The 18,548-nt window shown below is 31.9% G+C and overlaps 1 protein-coding gene across 2 annotated transcripts in view; it reads right to left on the bottom strand.

Moving 5' to 3' along the window:
* LOC106113760 (frequenin-1) overlaps positions 1-14,374 on the bottom strand; it is a 116,968-nt gene extending 102,594 nt beyond the window's left edge. For both annotated transcript variants that reach the window (XM_013306680.1, XM_013306682.1), the window contains exon 1: positions 14,176-14,374. The gene's annotated coding sequence lies outside the window, so the exon portion shown is untranslated. The remainder of the gene's footprint in view (positions 1-14,175) is intronic.
* Positions 14,375-18,548: the final 4,174 nt, after the last annotated feature.

Below are 18,548 nucleotides of genomic sequence, written 5' to 3'. Positions count from 1 at the left end.
AATTCAATTAAAAAATCAAAACTTATAAACAATTCTAAATCAAGAGCGCCAATAGCTTAATGATTAAGGGTATGGATTTTCCAATCACGTGGTCGAGAGTTCGAATCCCACCATTCAACTATTGTCGTAAACCACATCCTATCACATGACTAGAGCTTACTTGCAATGGTATAAAAAGTATAAGTGAATTAACAAAAATCTGCTAATCTATCTTATTAAAAATGCATAATAACTATTTGATATGAATTTGAAAAAAGAACAAATAAAATAGAAAGTTAATAAAAAAGTTTTGTTCTAATTAACAAATACCAATATAACAAGAACAGTATGTAACATCAGTACATATTTAAGCGAGACTTTTGCAACAGAATGTAATCGATAAATTATTTCGATTAAAAAAGTTTTCCTCTCAACTTGTTTCAACAGTAGAAACTCTCATTCGTATGCAAACCTTTGTTACGTAATGGTTACAAACTACAGGATTTTCGGATAAATAGTTATTGTATGCACAACAGCTGCAGTAGCATATTCCTTTAATCCTACATTCACATCCCTCATCTTAAACACCTGTGTCCCTTCCACTCAGCATTTCCCCAATATTAAAGCAATATTCTGACAAAGCAGTATTGATAGTAATATAGATTTTATTTCTTATAATAAACAATGTTGTAAGCAAAAATGAGAGCGTCGGTGGCTCAGTGGTCAAGCACTTGACTTGCAATCTGCAGGTCCTGGGTTCGAATCCCGCCATGTACCAATGCGTTTTTCCATTTCCGATTTACATATGTACATTTATCGGACGTTCTTAGGGTGAAGGAAAACATCGTGATACAACCTGCACATATCTGAGAAGAAATTCAAAGATATGTGTGAAGTCAACCAACCCGCACTTGGCCAGCATGGTTGACTATGGCCTTATCACCATTAACTTAGGGTAGGCTCCGAGCCCCTCGGTGGGGACTTATAGTGAGCTGATAATGGTGATGATGATGATGTATGCAAAAGACGTACATTAAAACCTAACGAGACTAAATAAAGGAAAGGTGACGAACACTTTAAACTCAAGTAATACTCCCGTTTCATAAGTTAATTATGTTAACATCAGAATTACTTTTAAGACAGCATAACGAATGACACCTCACTATACAGAATCGATTACTTACGACACTGTCTATTACTAATAAAAAAACACACACACATAAAAACGTAATCTTTTTAGCAGGCAATTATAACATATAATTTTTATAAAATAAACAAATTATTATTGTAAAGAAAGTTGAATAAACATTCCGTCAACGTTTGCAAGATTGTTAAGCTTGAAGGAATCTCTCGCAGCAGCTAGTTAGCATTCATATTGCACAAATATAGTGTATCTTGTCTACGACCTCCTTACACGTACACATTGTAAATGTTTCTGAAGTGACCTACATTCCTACTGCTAACGGATTTTTTTATTACACGTCTTTTTTTTTGTTTTCACTGCAGCGTCGTTTAATGATATGTTATGAGGATCTTTTTTTGTAACTTATAAAATTTAAAAGACATACATACAAGTTTTCTTTGCTAGACTTTCAGTAATTAAGGAAAATTCTTATATTTTACGTCAGTAACATTTTTCGTAAACTAACTTTAGGGATCGCATTTTTCATATACGTACCGGAACAAGCAAGAGCACTTCAGAGGTATCTCTATTACCCGAATTTCTCGCTTATCAAGGTCGTCCGGCAAGACCGGACAATGACTCTCGTTTATAGAGATTTCTCGCTTATCCAGGTTCGACTGTATTTTTTTGTCTAAAAGCCTGTTAGAGTATTTTCTTTCCCTGAAGAATTTAAATTAACTAATTATTTTTTTTTAAATAGATAATTAAAAAAATTAAACCGTTTATACCCTAATAAGCAGTAGAATTTTTTAAATATTAAAGAAAATCCCCTTTCAATTATAACAGTGAAAAGAGAAACAGTTTGAAAGAACAAACAAAACTAAACTGTTGTTCATTTGACTTCTGTTGTTACTCAGTTTGTAGAATCTAAATTTTACGAGCTAATCTCAAGGCACTTTAGTGTACTCGATTAAAATACTGTAATTAACTAAAGCTAGAAAAACTACAAAATGTTAGCCTGTAATAAGATATTTATTTTATAAGTACAGATTATCTGAAACTTTCTAAAAACCCGTTTTATTTAGTTGCAGAAAATTTTATTACTAATTTGAAATAATTTAAATCATTATATTGATGTAAAAAATTCTAACAATTGTTGTCTAATGAATTAAAGACCTAATTTATTTAAAATTAATATATTCGAGAGACAATTTTATTAAAACGGCGATCGGAAATTCTTCTTTCAGAAGCGGATTAAAGATTTTATTAACGATAGGTTTTGTCCGCGGCTTCGTCTACTCAAAATGACAAAAAATATTGTAATAAATAACCATAAACCAAAATCTCTATATAAATGGTCAGGGATGACCATCTTTGACAAAACAGATATAACAATGTGTTTTAAACATGGATTTTGTTCTCAGAAACCTACGGTTATCATAACATAAATATCAATTCATTGGTTTGCATATTAAACAATCACATTTGAATAAGAACCTTAACGCGTAATAATAAAAAACTCCTTAATACCTCCTAAAGAACTTTCAGACTAAACAAGTAGGTTTTATTTTTTTTTATACTTTATATCACAACTTTTAAAAATATTTCAATACAATTATACTAAAATAACATTCAGGCGACCTTTTTCAAATAAAGTTCAACAAGTTTATGCCCCTTGGTATATGAAAATAAAATTCAAATCAGAGGCACATTGTGAATGTTCAAATATTTTCGATATATTATTAACTCCGACACAACAAGCCGTTTATTCAAACGAAATTACAGAATAACTGAAAACCTAAAAAGGGAGGTCTCTCCAATTATTTATTTCTCAACATTAAAAGGTGAAAGAGAATTTCAGCTTTGATCTGAATGTACATTCGAAGCCTAACAATGCTGGTACAAAATTAATGACATATTAAAGAAAATTTTATATAATGCTACTACTACTAAACTTAGTATTATCACAACAGTACCACTCTGAATGGGAAAGTTAATTAATTGTAAGAATATGCAACAGAACAACGATCGTGTCAGCTTCGCTCAACACGTACGATCTTCAATCGTCTGTGCAATATACCAAGTTAACATAAAATACCCGTAGATACTAAAGACAGTTTTACAAAAGGATTGCAACTTAAACATGGCACATTAAAGCGGGGAGAGTACAGGTAGTTAAGAGAATTACATCAAATTTACATCAGAACATTAACTACGTTGATTATATTGTTGTTTACGTACTTTGCATACGAACTAGAGCATTTCTTCCTCGTTTATGAAATGTAGGACGAAGAACTGTGCGAGATAGTGGCACATTTCTTTCTGGAACAATACGCCACTTAATGCTACCTAACAGTTTGGTTTAGTGTTAGATTAATCATCATAATATAGATTTTTCCTTTACATTATTGCATGTTTACATAAAATTAATTGTTAATTAATAACGCTCAATATTTTTTTCTATACTATTTGTATCTACTGCGTATTGCCTAATAAAACTGGTCCCCTTACGAGATCCATTACTTTTATTTAAAAAAAAACTTGTTTATAACTATCTTTAAAATCCAATTACATACCTAATGATTACGCACTGTATAAAGATATATATATATTTATATATATATAATTCTTCTGTGAGTGTGTATGTCACTGAACTTCTCTCAAACGACTGGACCGATTTTGATGACTTTTTTGTGTGTGTTCAAGGGGATCTGGGAATGGTTTAGATGCTCAATTTTGTCCCCTGGACAATGTTTGTTTAATTAATTTTTAATTTATTAGTAGTTGTTGATTTTGGAATGTTTTACATTGGATCCGACAGACGACGCTACCATCGCAGTGTCAAATTGTCAGACAACGTCTGTCGGGTCCGCTAGTATACTATAAATTACGTCAAATAAGCAAATATACTTCAATAAAAAATTATACATTTTACGTAAATGACCGCGCGAAAATAATTTAATATTTTTCTTTCTGTACTGTATTACCACGCAAACTTTTGCATAATTAATAATGCATAAAGAAGTTCCCTTTCGCACCAGAAAACTTCTAGGTAATAATTATAAAATAAGGAAAAAATATATATAAGTATTTTCAGTAATAAATATATGTGCTATTTTTAAACAAGAGTTATTTATATTTCCAACCAGTACGTCTTTTTAATACATATAAAAAAAATAAAAAATGTCATTGTTGTCTACAAAAACAGCTTACCTGTGGCGCTATAACAATTGTTGATTTAAACTTGTTCTTGTTTTCTTAGCAGTTCCAAAGTTGTATACAGCGAATGTAAGTTACACTTCGCGAACTTTGTTTGACGTAAATTAAAACTTGAATCTGCTGTGTTTTCGTGAAAACATTTTTACTTATTCATTGTAGTTCGGTAGTATGAAATATAAATATTTATTGTTTAACGTACATGTATTCCTAAAGATTACATGAACAATAGAATCATAGAATCATAACGATGGAGTCGATATAGCTATCTTCAGCTTAGATTACAGTTAGAGAACAGTGGTAGAGCCCGCTTTAACATCTTCGCACGAATTGGCCCGGCTCGCCCGGTGAAATACCACGACCACACAGAAGACAGGCGTGAAGTGGAAGCAATTCCGCGTTTCGTCTGATGAGTGTGCATCCCGGAGGCCTAATTTAGTCCTCTTTCCCTTCCCACCCGTTTTCTTATAAGGAAAGGATGGGAAGTGGAAGTGGACTTTCCGGATGAGAGGATGCATGGAAAGGGAAAATATTTTCTTTCAGTGCATCCTCTCCTCCTTCGATTAAAGGTAGGCAACGCATATGCAATTGCGTATGTCTATGGGCAACGGTCACTTCGCTATTTTAGCGATTTCAGGTGGCCGCTCGCTCGTTTGCCGCCTTCTGATATAAAAAAAAAGATTAAATGTAAAAATAGGAAATAAATTAATAAAGTCGTACATAATTTTAGAAAATCTTATTTTAAATTGAAATTTAAAATTATTTCATTTTATTCAAGTCTCTTACAAACTGGTAACTCTGAAGAAACATTTTGCGTAAAAAAATTTAATGATTCTTACTACCAAAATGTAATTTAAAAAATAATATTTTCGTTAGAATCTTGTCCTTACAAGTTAAATAATTTCTAAACCTACTCAGAAATTAAAAAATCAACAAATATAAATTAAAAGTATCAAGAGATTTTCCAGTCGGGTCAGATTTAACTGTAAAATACAGTCAACTGAAATGTGACAAATTGTCCTCTTTAAAGTTGTATTTGTTTTCTTAGGATACTTTGACAAGAGCCCGGGTCCCCGGGGCCCACTCTCCGCGTCAGTCCGCATTAAACAAACATCAGATTGGTCTGTCTTGATATTCGATCCCATCACAGAACTTTTAAGAAACAGAAAATGAACTTTGTATTCGATCCTTTCAAAAAATACAAACTATTGGTTATTATTGTAAATCTTACTTTTAGTTAAGTTTATAATAATTATAAAATTTCTTAATTATTTTATTAGATAAAGATCAGGAAAGATTAAGATAATTCGAAAATTCCTATTCATACTTGGAAATGAAAATACTTCAGGGTCGTAGTACATACACTTCATCTACATTAGCCTTACTTTGCTACTTTCCTACATCGCGATCAACAGTTAAGTCTGAATTCACTCCCTTCTCACACACATCTTACACACAATCCATCTATACTGCTACAATACAATGTAAATATACATAAAAGGTAAACTCTAAAGAATAACAGTAGAAGTTAAGCTTAAACAATGTCTCATGGTAAAAAAAATCGCTAAACTGTAGCAAGAATCTCAAAAGGCATCGATCGCAAGGGGTGGAATGGGTCCATTTCGTTATGATTCATCGGCTTTGGAAGATATCGACCGTTCCAATCCAAGAGATAAGCCACATTCGAGTATGGCCTATATCCAAACCCTCTTTGTAATAAAATACGTGAACAAATACTATCGAAATTACAAAGTATTTCCACCGTGCATTTATTATATGTTATTAATTTAATATTTTGGCACACGTCTCTTCCTTTCCTATTCTTCAGTTGAGAATCACTTACTTCCTATTTCAGTGAAAAATCATTTGACGCCCACAATGCAATCAAGTCAATAACTAGTCAAAGCAACATACATAGCTAAATTATATCTTAGGCCCTTCACACACAAGTACGTGAATCTGAAACCAAGCGATTTTAGCCGGTAAGCGACGCAATACATAATCATAGAGCTTAGTACGCAAAATGCGTCGCTGACATATTGTTATTGGATATAATATTTTTTAATGCAGTGACTCTGTTCGCGGGCGATAACTATTATAAAATAAATCACCTTGTGTATAGTACTGCCTTTATGATTGAACTAGTTTGAATAATTCCAATAGTAACGTACATTAATAATAACGATGCTTTATACAAGATATTTATAGCATATAAGCTTGATGTGGTAATTCATATTCCAAAACACCGGTATTAGTACGCGCGTACTTGAATTTATTTTCCATTAAACTTCACTTTAAACATTTATATCGTTGTATTATGTAAGTTGAATTATTTTGAGTTAATTAATTTATTATACAACTAAATAGTGGTTTTAAAAAGATAAATAATCCTAACTGAGTATGTAAAACAGGGGAATAATACGAATCGATTGACTCCTCAATCCTCAAAAATCCGTGCTTACGTTCAGACCCACGTGCTTACATAAAACACACTTGTGCGCAAAACTTAAACCCTGTCAGTCGAGCAAAAAATATATTGTAGTCCGACATATAATATAGTTAGTTATTTTCCACTTAAAATGTTAAAACAGATAACCATAAAATAGTTACAGAAATATAGTCAACATTGTTGAAATATGTTAAAATGCGTGCAATACAATACGGAATTATTGACCAGAAGTAAAATGATTGACTCGGAACGGTTGAACTGTACGCCAACTGAATATCAATGCCCTAATTCTTAAGGCAAAGGCAATTATTTTGAAGCTTTATTTTATCTAACGTTTCCTGCGAATTCACGTTTTTAAAACCAACAAAATATTTATAAACTCAACAACGACATAGAAAAAAAGAATTTCTGTTGAATTATTGAAACGTTTTTCCATTGTGTTCGATTTTGTTTTTTACTTTTAACTAATACGTGTATACAGCCATAAAAATGACTAAGAAAATGTATTCCTAGGTCTTTTCATTTACTTCTTGAGCAACAAATGTTACTAAAATAAATTTATCATATCTCTACACACGTGTCTCGATCAACAATATGACAGAAATATATTAAAATGACAAAAGAATAAATTAAAACTAATTTTTTTGAACAGCTCTGTGACAATTTGCAACACAATCGAAACGCAAAGCAATAATGGTTTACCAAAAGTGTTACTAATCTTTAAATCTTTTAAATGCTTACATATTTATAAGGGATTGTTATGTTAAAAAATCAAACAACACGAGTTAAAAAATTGACGCACAACATCGAACTAAGTAAAGGTCGAAAAGCAATTCTATTGAAGTTTTTTTTCATTACGTCATAAACAAATCAGTAGCCCAGACCAGTCTTTAGAAGGCAAACCTAAATAGAAGGTAGGAAAAGTAACTAGACCCTGTTGTAAAAAACAGTATGTAATTTATAATTGTAATATATATATTTTTATTAGAACGTTAATCCATTTAATTGACTTTCATAGAATAAATAATAATCGCCAATAGCCCAATGGTTAAGGGTACGGATTTCCGATCACGAAATCGGGGGTTCGCATCCCGCCATTCGACTATTCTCGTAAATCATATCCTAGCGCAAGCTTAGAGCTTAGTTGGAATGGTACAAGAAATATTAGTAAATTTACATAAAATCTGCTAATATTTTACTTAAAAAAATAAACAAATTAAGTCTTAAAAGTAATTAACAACGTTTCTTTTGGATATTAACATAACTTAGTCGTATAAATCACTGGGATTGCCTTTGACTTTCGTAGTAGGATATAGATGAATGCGTAGCTCGAGGGTTTTATAGTTTGGCTCCGATAACGCGCGAATTAATCTGGTATAAAGCCAGGACGTGAGAGAAACACTCATAGTTATCACAATATGTAACTGTTGAAATAACAAGCTGTTATTCAACACATTTTTTACGAGCATAACAATTTTTATAATCAATAAGACCCTATTTTATTAAGTATTTAGCTTTAGTATATGCGTATTATAGTTACATTTTTAACAGTAATGAAGACAAGTAAACCTATTACTATGGCACCCGCTTTGCGACAGGAAGAACAAGGAAGAACAATGAAAGAAATGAATCTCTTTAAAATGGATTAACCCGCCAAATCTAAAAGGTCGAACATAGAGTTGTTTTGTTTAGTTCCAATAGAAAGTTTGTTGTGTTATATAAAATTCAATGGCCTAATTTTACCGTTCGATGTTTTTGCTGTATTCGAAGCCGATGCCTGTCCGGTCAAATGAACACTACTTCCCGTTTTATCCCGGCCGCAATCCCTAACTTAAGCGAAACGGATTTTGCGGTCGAGAGTTTGCGAAATGAAAACACTGCAAATTCTGATTTTGTTGTGTTATAAAAACAATTCCAGTTTACGTAGCCTTATCACGTTTTCGAGTAACAATATCTACAATGAAACAAAACTAAGTAAATAACTGTACGTTTAACGGAAATGATTTAAGGAAAGCTCTTCTCTTGCGTACCTAAATTATTGTTACGTATTTACACTTTTGTGTATTTCTCGAAAAATCAAAAATAATAGTTATATTGGACACTTATAACTACGTCATTTTAAACTTTTGAGCATATTTTATGTAGAAATCGGTGAAGTCTGAGTTTTATGTATAGTAAATACTTTAGCCATCTACACGGCAAAGGTAATTGAGAGGGGTTCGTAATTACAAAGCATGGCTGTCTTTTTATTACAATTCCTTTCATTGCTGTTAAATTAGCGACGGTGACGTAATAATGTTGTTAAACTTGTTGCTAACGAGACACGTAATGGGTCGAATTAGTGGACTCTGGCTATTGTACTGGAGGGTCTCAGTGGCCATTGTGTAAAATAACCATATACAACATTACGTATGTACAACAACTTTCCCTTGAACTTTTTACATAATGATAATTTACTGTAAGAAGTGAGGACGGAAACTCTCGCGGGACTTTTAAATTTCTCTCAACTGTGAACTGTCTAAAAGTTATATGCGTAATATAATAAATTATCAATTATATAAAAGAAATATATGCAAACTTTAACTTAACTAAGTTATTAGCGTTTACAATATAACAAATACTTTGAATTTCTCTAATTTCACTTATAAAATTTATTACGAAGTAAGTAGTACTATGAGCAAGTAAAATAAAGTATTGATCTACCATCTAGCTACCCACATAATATGAAACTGCAGCCAAGTTAATTTTTGATATGCTATTTAAATGCAAATTTAGAACTTATAGTGCCATTTTCACGGAAGCTCCATAAATAGTTTTCGAATCTAAAATAGATTAAACTGAGGGTTCCGAATAGTTTCAACCTTCACAGATTATTAATAAGACATGATTTTTTTTTTAAATATGCAACAAAACTTGTCAATACGCGAATGAATTGTTATTTACATCATAGACATGGATTATTTTATTATTTTATATCTAATCACGTTCCATTACGGGTGACAAAATGTGGTAGCTCTATTATTATAAAAAAAATAGTTTGTCTGTGGTCTTAATACTTGTATTGATCTCGAGTAATCTCATATCTGAAATGCCGCAGACGATTAAACTGTTAATTGAAATTTTAAGAGGATCTATCTGATGAGATTTAAACGGATTACAGAGATGATATGTATATAGCCTTTAACAGTAAAGCGACAGCTGTTAAATACTTCGACCAGGAAATTGTGAGCTTATATATTAAACTAGCGGTCGCCCGCGACACCGTCCGCGCGGAATTAAAAAAAACATAATTAACATATGTATTCTTCCAGACTATGTTCTATATGTATGCCAAATTTCATCTATCATCGTTCATCCGTTCTGAAGATACCTTTAAGTAAACATCCACCCATCCATCTAAACATTCGCATTTATATTATTAGTAAGAAATTAGATGGTGTATTTATTGACAGGTAAATGAGCAAACGGGTCACGTAAACAATGTGACCTTCGCTAGAAAAGTATAGAGGAGTAAGACAAGGATAATAGCTGAGACGTTAGCAGCTGGCATGAAGCGTTATTTAGAATTAACCCATATGTGTGTTGTAGTGTTCATTCGATCGGAATCAATCCAACCCATATATTTAAAAGAAGATGTTAATTAAAATTACTGTTACTACTAGAGTCGGAGTGATTTGGGAGGTTTGAAAGTTTGCCGATTTAAAGAGTGAAATTCACACAAGACTGAGTATTGAAGCGACTTAAAATAAGCCTTACAAGAAAATATAAGTATCTGAGAAGACTTTGTGTTGTTTGAAATGTAAGGAATCTTTTAAAAATCATATATTAAATCAACCGTAGACTTTGTGGGTATTAAATAAATCTCGCAAGCAAGCGTTGTAAGCTAAACGTTTGAACACTTGAAGTGAAGTCGCGTGGAAGGAGCGGGCGCGTTAGCTCGTACTCTGCTGTCGCTACTTAACGTTGTTAGTTTAGGTTCTCTCTTCGGATAATATTAGCTAGCACCTACAAAATATACGTTTACAAATCTCAACAATTACTATTTACAGTAACGTATTTACAACAATAATATGATCATTATCATTATATTAAAATGTGAATCGAAAACTTTGTAACCCTTTTATTAATTCATTCATTCATCATAAGCTCACTATACGTCCCCACCGAGGGGCTCGGAGCCTATCCTAAGTTAAGGGTGATTAGGCCATAGGTATCCTTTATACGGAAAAAATATAAAAAAAATATAATACTTTAATTACGAATTATGGTCGAATTATGAGCAATTGGCAACTACCGTTATGAATAGGTACATAGAAAGACATTAATTACATTTCAACGCTTTTTAGCGCGTTAAAAACCGCCCGTGCAAATGGGGACTTACATGATTCTTTTTAATAATATGTTGCGTCAATATTTAAAGAAATAAATTTAATATAAAAACAAATGAAGTTTAACGACGTACAAATCCGATCACTTAATCGCCATGACATGTTGTACTAAGAGGTAGTAATTCTGTCGTGTGGAAACTGATCGCAATAAGTAGAGCATTATTTCCACTAGAATGTATTGCGATGCAGTCTTTTAAATATTTTGTCCTCATTCTTAAGTATACTGATATAAATATTATACTGTCATTTCTTACATTTTATTACAGTAAGAAACGACATATGTTTAATAAAAAGATGAAATCTTAAAAAATATTTTAATGACCACAACGTTAAGGTCACCGACTTTCAATGCGAAGCAACAAAACCGTATAAAAATATACATATATAAATTCCATGCTCCGCAAAAACACTGAAGTGGTCTCTCTAAAATATGGCTTGACACCTACGTAAGTAGCAACTGGTCGACGGTTTTCATAAAATATGAGAGACTTCGTTATTAATTTACTTAAATAAAGATAAATTATTAAGACGTTGGTATGAGTGACGCTCGGGTAAAGATTATTACTTAGTAGCGGTCGCCCGCGACTCCGTCCGCGCAGAAATAAAAATTAACATAATTAGTGTGTTCTTCTAGACTATGTTCTATGTACATGCTAATTTTCATCGAGATCTATTCAGTTGTTCTGGATAGACCTTCAAACAAACATCTATCTATCCATCCACCTAGACATTCGTATTTATGATATTAGCAAGAAGTAAGATTTTATTTTTACCGTTCCTCAAACATGCCACATACTTACTTTTTAAGTGAATATTAAAGCTCTTTTGATATTTAGATAATCTAATCAATCCATTTTTTGGATACTCTCGTGTTCTTAAAATAAATTACAATATAAAATATACTCAATAGTTATAATAAATAGTATTTAATTCAATAAAACCACTTATACGAACCCATTTAAATTAAAAAAATATGTAATTCTTTTATTTAAATGGATAGATAATAAAACGCGGCTTTGTTTAGTCATGTTGAAATGGCTTATAGCATGAATAATCATTTAATACTGTTTACAACGTTATATTTAACGCGATCGCATCACGAACTATCCAACTATGAGTTTACACTACCAGAATACTCGTACGAAAACATTTTAACATCCCTTTCTTTCACTATGAAAAAAAGAGATAGGAATATATTTTTATTCAAGTGCTATGAGAGTGTTAAGTCGCGGTATTATGTATGTGTATCGCATCATGGGCTGTTAGACATATTGATTGATATTGACATGTAGTATAAATTGAAGCTCAATCATTTATGAATATATTATTGAGTCACATTTGACTCACTGTTTTGTTTTTAATGTTTTTCGTTATGTGTTACATATATTACATAACTTCTAAGTATATTTTAATATTAATTAAAACTGTAACTCTACAACAAAGTAATCGTTAGATCGTAAAATTTTTAGACATAGTTTTTACTAAAAAAAATTATAGCAGTTCACAGGTATGTCTATATCTCCCGTAGTGCTGTAAGAAGTTTTAAAACCATAATAAACTACTAAATTTAAAACCAATACAAATGTGGATAATTACCTAATAATAAAATACATTAAAAAGTAAAAGTTGGGGTGGAAATGCTAAAAGAAGCGTCTACGAAAAGAGAATCTCGTTCGACTGCTTAAAAAAATAGTCACGTAGGTTTATTCGTTTAAAGGAATTACTATTTAGGAGTCTCAGGAGATAAACGAAAAAACGCGGGTAGGCCTGATGGGTAAACGAATTTTCAGAAAACACGTGTTCGTACTTCGGATGCTATAATGGTATAATATTGGTATTTTAAATAGATTAATTATTACAAAATCTCAAGAACAAAATTTACTTTTAATTACACTTCTTCATTTTTAATATAATTTAATAGTTAATACCTTTTTTAATTTCTAATCTCATATACAAAAATATAATGATGTTATATCAAAGAAAAATCAATCATTGCGAAAACATTTTACAGTCGGATAAGTTTAAATTGATATAAGAAATGTATTTAGCATAAGTAATATTTAACGAAAGGAATATCAAAGAAACAAAGACCCGAGTATACGAAACAAAGGCTGATATCGTCAAAGGTATCTTACGTAACAAGAAGCTCAGTATCACAACGCTCTATAAAACATTAATCAGAAATAACCTTCCAAGTAAAAATGATAGGAACTTTTTTTGTCCTCTACGAAACGTCTACGCGCTACGCATCATCGTAGCCGCAACCTGTTACGAGACATTATCATTTACGTTCTGCCGTTACAAAAATATTACCTTTTAATAAAGTTTCACTTTTTAATTAAACTAAATGAAATAATTCATAAAAATATCAAGTTTAAAAATAATTTGTTTTACATATAATAATTTGTAAATGTTATCTCGTCATCGTGTTATTTTAAAAATTGTTCTTAATTTCATTTCTTATTATTATGTTACGCACAACGCAAAGACGAAAAATAATGAATGATGATCACTTACGCAAATTACTTCTAACTGTTGTTTTTTCCAAATGAAAAACAATAGATATTTATTTATTTTTACCATTTATCTAACAAGGTATAATTTTACGGTAGTAGCAATAATAATCTATTCTTATTTCTTCAAGAATTTTTTTACGACTTTTTTAATAACTATAGCTTGTAAGTAACTTTGATTTTTTTCTCAAGAATAATATTCTTTTTATTTTTTGGATTAACAAATTGTAATAACTATTCCGCAATTGGAATGAATCAAGGAGAAAAAAATAAAGGAGAAAGATATATTTTTAAAGGTTTAACGCTGGCTGGCAGAAGTGAAGCAAAACTTTCAAAACATTTCCCACTTAAAATATAAGTGTCATTTCGTCATTAATTAAAAAGTTTTTATCGCCCAGCATACTTGTGAAGTTATGAAGTAAAGAAATAACCAAAAAAAAAAATGTTATATAACAAATAAATTGAACGCATGATTAAAAAAAATATCTTAACTAAATATAAGCTTACCGCGCTCGTCGAGAAGAAGTTGACAGTGAAGAGGTAAAGTTTGAAGACGGATAGAGTTGTTAAAGTAACGTTTCGCGGCGATTTTAAAATATGACGCGAAAGTCGCGAGTCAGCGCGACTGTTTGGAGTTGGGTCGGGCGACAGCGCTCGGGGCGATTGCTAACTCTTGCGAGCTCGTGCGAGAGGAGGTACCGCGCGCCAGGGCGGCTCGAGTAGGAATCAGCTTCACCCTCCAGCGTTACATAACGCGGAGTAGCGCAGCGCGCTCCCCCTCCCACCAACACCCCGCTTTTAGGGAAAAGATGAATGAGTAAAGTTTCCTAACGGACGTTATTCCATGGATCACGCTGGTTTTCGGAGCGGCCCGTGGTTATATAAAACTGTTTTTTTGGTTATGCTTTGGTGAAGCTACAGAGTTACAACCACATTTCCCAAAGTCGCCCACGCCGGTATTTTCATTTCTTTTTATGTTCAAGTCACACCATTAATCAAGCGTAAATAACAAGTGACTTTCTGTTGAATTTCAAAAAGTTAATGTGTACCGTTCTACAGACTAATAACGAAACATAAAATTGTTACGAATAGAAAGTGGGGAACAATTAAAAACAATTAAATGTGGGGAAACTGTATGAAGCAGAACAAATAAGACAGTGAGAAAAGAATAAAAATTACTCAACGTAAAAGTTAAATTACATTTCAACTTATTTGGAACGTAACATCGTGGCTATCAAGTCGAATCGTTCCCGCTTCATAATCTCTTGCCACTGAAACAGCAATAAAAGATAAACCTAATTGCCGAAACAATTAAACGGGACTGAAGAAACTCGGGGCCGGATCGGCAACCGTCTTATAACTTGTACGAGTCAAACATAGACCAAGAGCTGAGCCGACTTGAGATTTGCATTTTATGCTAATCATTTTTTTTTTCATGAGAAATACCTTGCATAAGATTTTTAATTATACATCTCCGGATCTATGCCAATATTTAAATTAATAATTATTTTTCAACCATCGCCTCCAATCCAATTTGTTAAATTATTGAACTGGTTATTGAAATTTATAAAAACAAAAATTACATTAACCTATAATATTAGTTTGAATCCATATAGGACGTATATGTTCGATTTTTACTGCAATAAAATAGATTGACACTAGTACAATACTTTGAGTTTCCAGCTCTGTTTTCCAAATAAATATTTTTTAATCCAATCTTTTATTTCTATTTGTGACTTCTATCTATATTTAAAAGTAGAAGTGTTTAAAAGATGCAATATTTAAAAAACAGCAATCATAAACGAAATTTGAATCTAATAAAGTAACTGCGAACCTTACGGTTGTAAGTTCAAATCTATTATTCGGTTTATATCATGACATAACCTGGCATAACTTATCCCGGCCCGCAGGTCAAAGAGAATCATAGCCTACACGCTATATAAAATCTACTATAATAATCTGCTTAAAATAGGGTAGATATCACAATCTTTAAAAGGCCAAGGGCGTTTGTAAGTATAGATTTATTTGAGATTTCTAAATTAATAGGGTTCCCTTAGTCACCAAGTAACAATTCTGGGTTTGACAATATAGTTTAAAATTTTAAGTTCATTGGAAATTCGCCTCACACCTTCATAAAAAGTAATATGACTAGAAGCAAGTCTTAGTACGTTATTCAATCGACGTCGCCATTTAACATCTTACTTTCTTACTAATATTATAAATGTGAAAATTTATATGATGTTTGTTATAAGGTATCTCCAGAACGACCGAACGAATCTCGCTGAAATTTGGCATAGATGTAGAACATTACCTGTAAAAACACATAGGCTACTTGTTTAGTTGTTTTTATTCCGCGCAGACAGTCACTGACAACAATAGTAAACAGTTGGGTTATAAACTAAAAAGTATGCGTAAAATGTATTTAACTGACAGTTTTCATAGCTGAAACATTCATACTTTGTTATCTCGATTAAACATATTATATGTTTCAGCCATGGAAACACACAGTTACAATTCACTGAATAACATTTTAAGGGCAGTAATTTGTCTCGAGTATGAACGTGTAATGGGTCGACGCAGATATTATAAAATTAATTACTTGCTTTCAGATTTTTTATGTGACATCGTTGCTTTGGGGTTAAATATGTGACGCTGAACAAATGAGATTAAAATATGAATCTTTTTATAAATATTTTAAAAAATAATAAAGACACTTTATTCATGGAACAATAGTTGAATCCATCATGTGTTGTAATACCTAAAGTCTGAATAATAAGATAACAAAAAGCCTGCAAACTACTGAGCTAAAGAAGAAAATTAAGTCGGTGAAAAGAAAAGACCAGTCTCTTTCTACCTATTTGTCAATCTTTCAGATGTTAAGAAGTAGATATTTAGCTGTTTATTAAAGAAAAGCTTCAAGGTGTATAATTAAACGCATGAAATGCAAACCGCCAATAGACGTATAATGCAGGACAATCAAAGAATTTAAGTCGCTTCTAACTTAGAACCGAACATTGGGCAGCAAAATGTCTATACGTCATATAATTTAGCATTCGAGGTTCTTAAGGTGAAGAAAAACATCGTGATGCCGTTTGCACATATCTTGAAGAAATTTAAAGATATGTGTGAAATCAAACAACGAGCACGGGGCCAGCCTAGTTGACTGGTCTATTCAAAACTAACTTAGGGTAGGCTCCGAGTCCCTTAGTGGGGTATAGTGAGCTGATGATAGAGTTTTATCTACCTAATTGTTACAAAAAGGGTTATTAAAAAAGCTTTACTGAATAAGTGCATTGAACAAAATTTACTTAAGTAAATTGTCTTGTGGTACAATAAGAAGAAATATTTTCCATTTTATTGTTTTATTAATTTTTATTCTCACAAACCTGCAGCCATTTAATACCACGTGACTTGTATTTATTTCCGATTTCTGCAACATTTGTGTCGGATAGACGGATATTACTCCCATCGTGTAGAGTTCAACAACACGTAATGCCTTCATATTATGTCGCCGACGTAATTAATATCATCCACAGAAATTAATTTCGTTTCATTAATTTACTACCGGTCTTATTAACGTTTACCAAAGTTGTGTTACTCTAACGAATCGACGAACATTTGGATTTCTAGGCCTTTCATTCATAAAAACTATTTAGTGGCTAGAACCTCATTGCGAACATAATTTAAGGTGGAACTAAGTATGCTTATATATTTTTACATCTCGCCTCGGATCTAGCTTTTTCGCGGCAATGATCCAGTCATTTGCACGTCATTGTACAAAAAAATAAATGCTTTTCAAACTTCTTTAGGAATCTCTCCGAAAAGTGAAGTTCTCCAAATTATTTTTTTTGAAACCAACCTGGTTAACACAAAACAAAACTGGATAAGTTTAGTTTTTTCATCTCTTCCATATTAGAGTAAAAAATAAAACAACAAAGGTTTAAATTAATTTATTCATAACATAGACACATCTTACAAATATTTGCATTTTTAAATGCCAGGTAAAAAGTAATTACTAAAATAGTTCCTTGCAAAACAACATAATAAACTTAACCTAAACATAAAGCTGAACAATGTAGGAGTCAGGATAGATTGCATAAAATTAAAAATGCAACAAAAAATTGGTCAATTCATTATAACATAAATAAAAACACTGGAATAAATTTTGCATTGTGTGCTTTGAATTGAATAAAATTGTAAAATTGTAAATGCACGCAACACAATTTAGTCGCCCTTTAAAAAATTATAGAAAGAACTTTTAGAAATAGCGCCATCTTGTTGGAACACGAATGAAATAAAAGAACCAAAACTGTGCTAAAAAAATCATAATACAACTAAGCGTTTTGTAATAACATATATATTCAAGAGCACTAAAGTATGAAATCGTCAAACATGTAATAGTTAAGTAAATATCTTATTTATAAGAATAAAGAATGAATAGCATAAGTTAAATCTAAGTAATCAATGTTTACGCCATGAAATACTTCATAGCATGTTAGCTTAATCCAAAAGAATTTTTGACTAGGGGTATGGGTTATAGCTTAAAGCTTGCCCATTCATTACCCGGTTACATGAAAATGAATTTCGCGATCCTAAAAGATGTTTCCCGTTGGGCCGATGAACTTTTTTTGGTATTGGGGAAAATCTTAATACCCTACTCCTGCGGGGGAACAAAGATATGTGGGGGTTTAACCACTGAAGTCCCCTCTCTGGCCACTGCATCCAGCTTGCGCAATAGCCAAAGAACATACGCTCGATGGGCCGTTGGACCTACCGATATATAGGTCCAATGAGAATTTTATTTTCCTTCGTATCATATGAATCCATAGAATGAATCCGAGCAGTGAGATGTTTTTTTTATTCTATGGACTTAATCAGCC

This window comes from Papilio xuthus, unplaced genomic scaffold, assembly GCF_000836235.2.
Source record: "Papilio xuthus unplaced genomic scaffold, Pxut_1.1 DF828177.1, whole genome shotgun sequence".
Lineage (NCBI taxonomy): Eukaryota > Metazoa > Arthropoda > Insecta > Lepidoptera > Papilionidae > Papilio > Papilio xuthus.
This window is presented reverse-complemented; position numbering and strand designations above follow the sequence as displayed.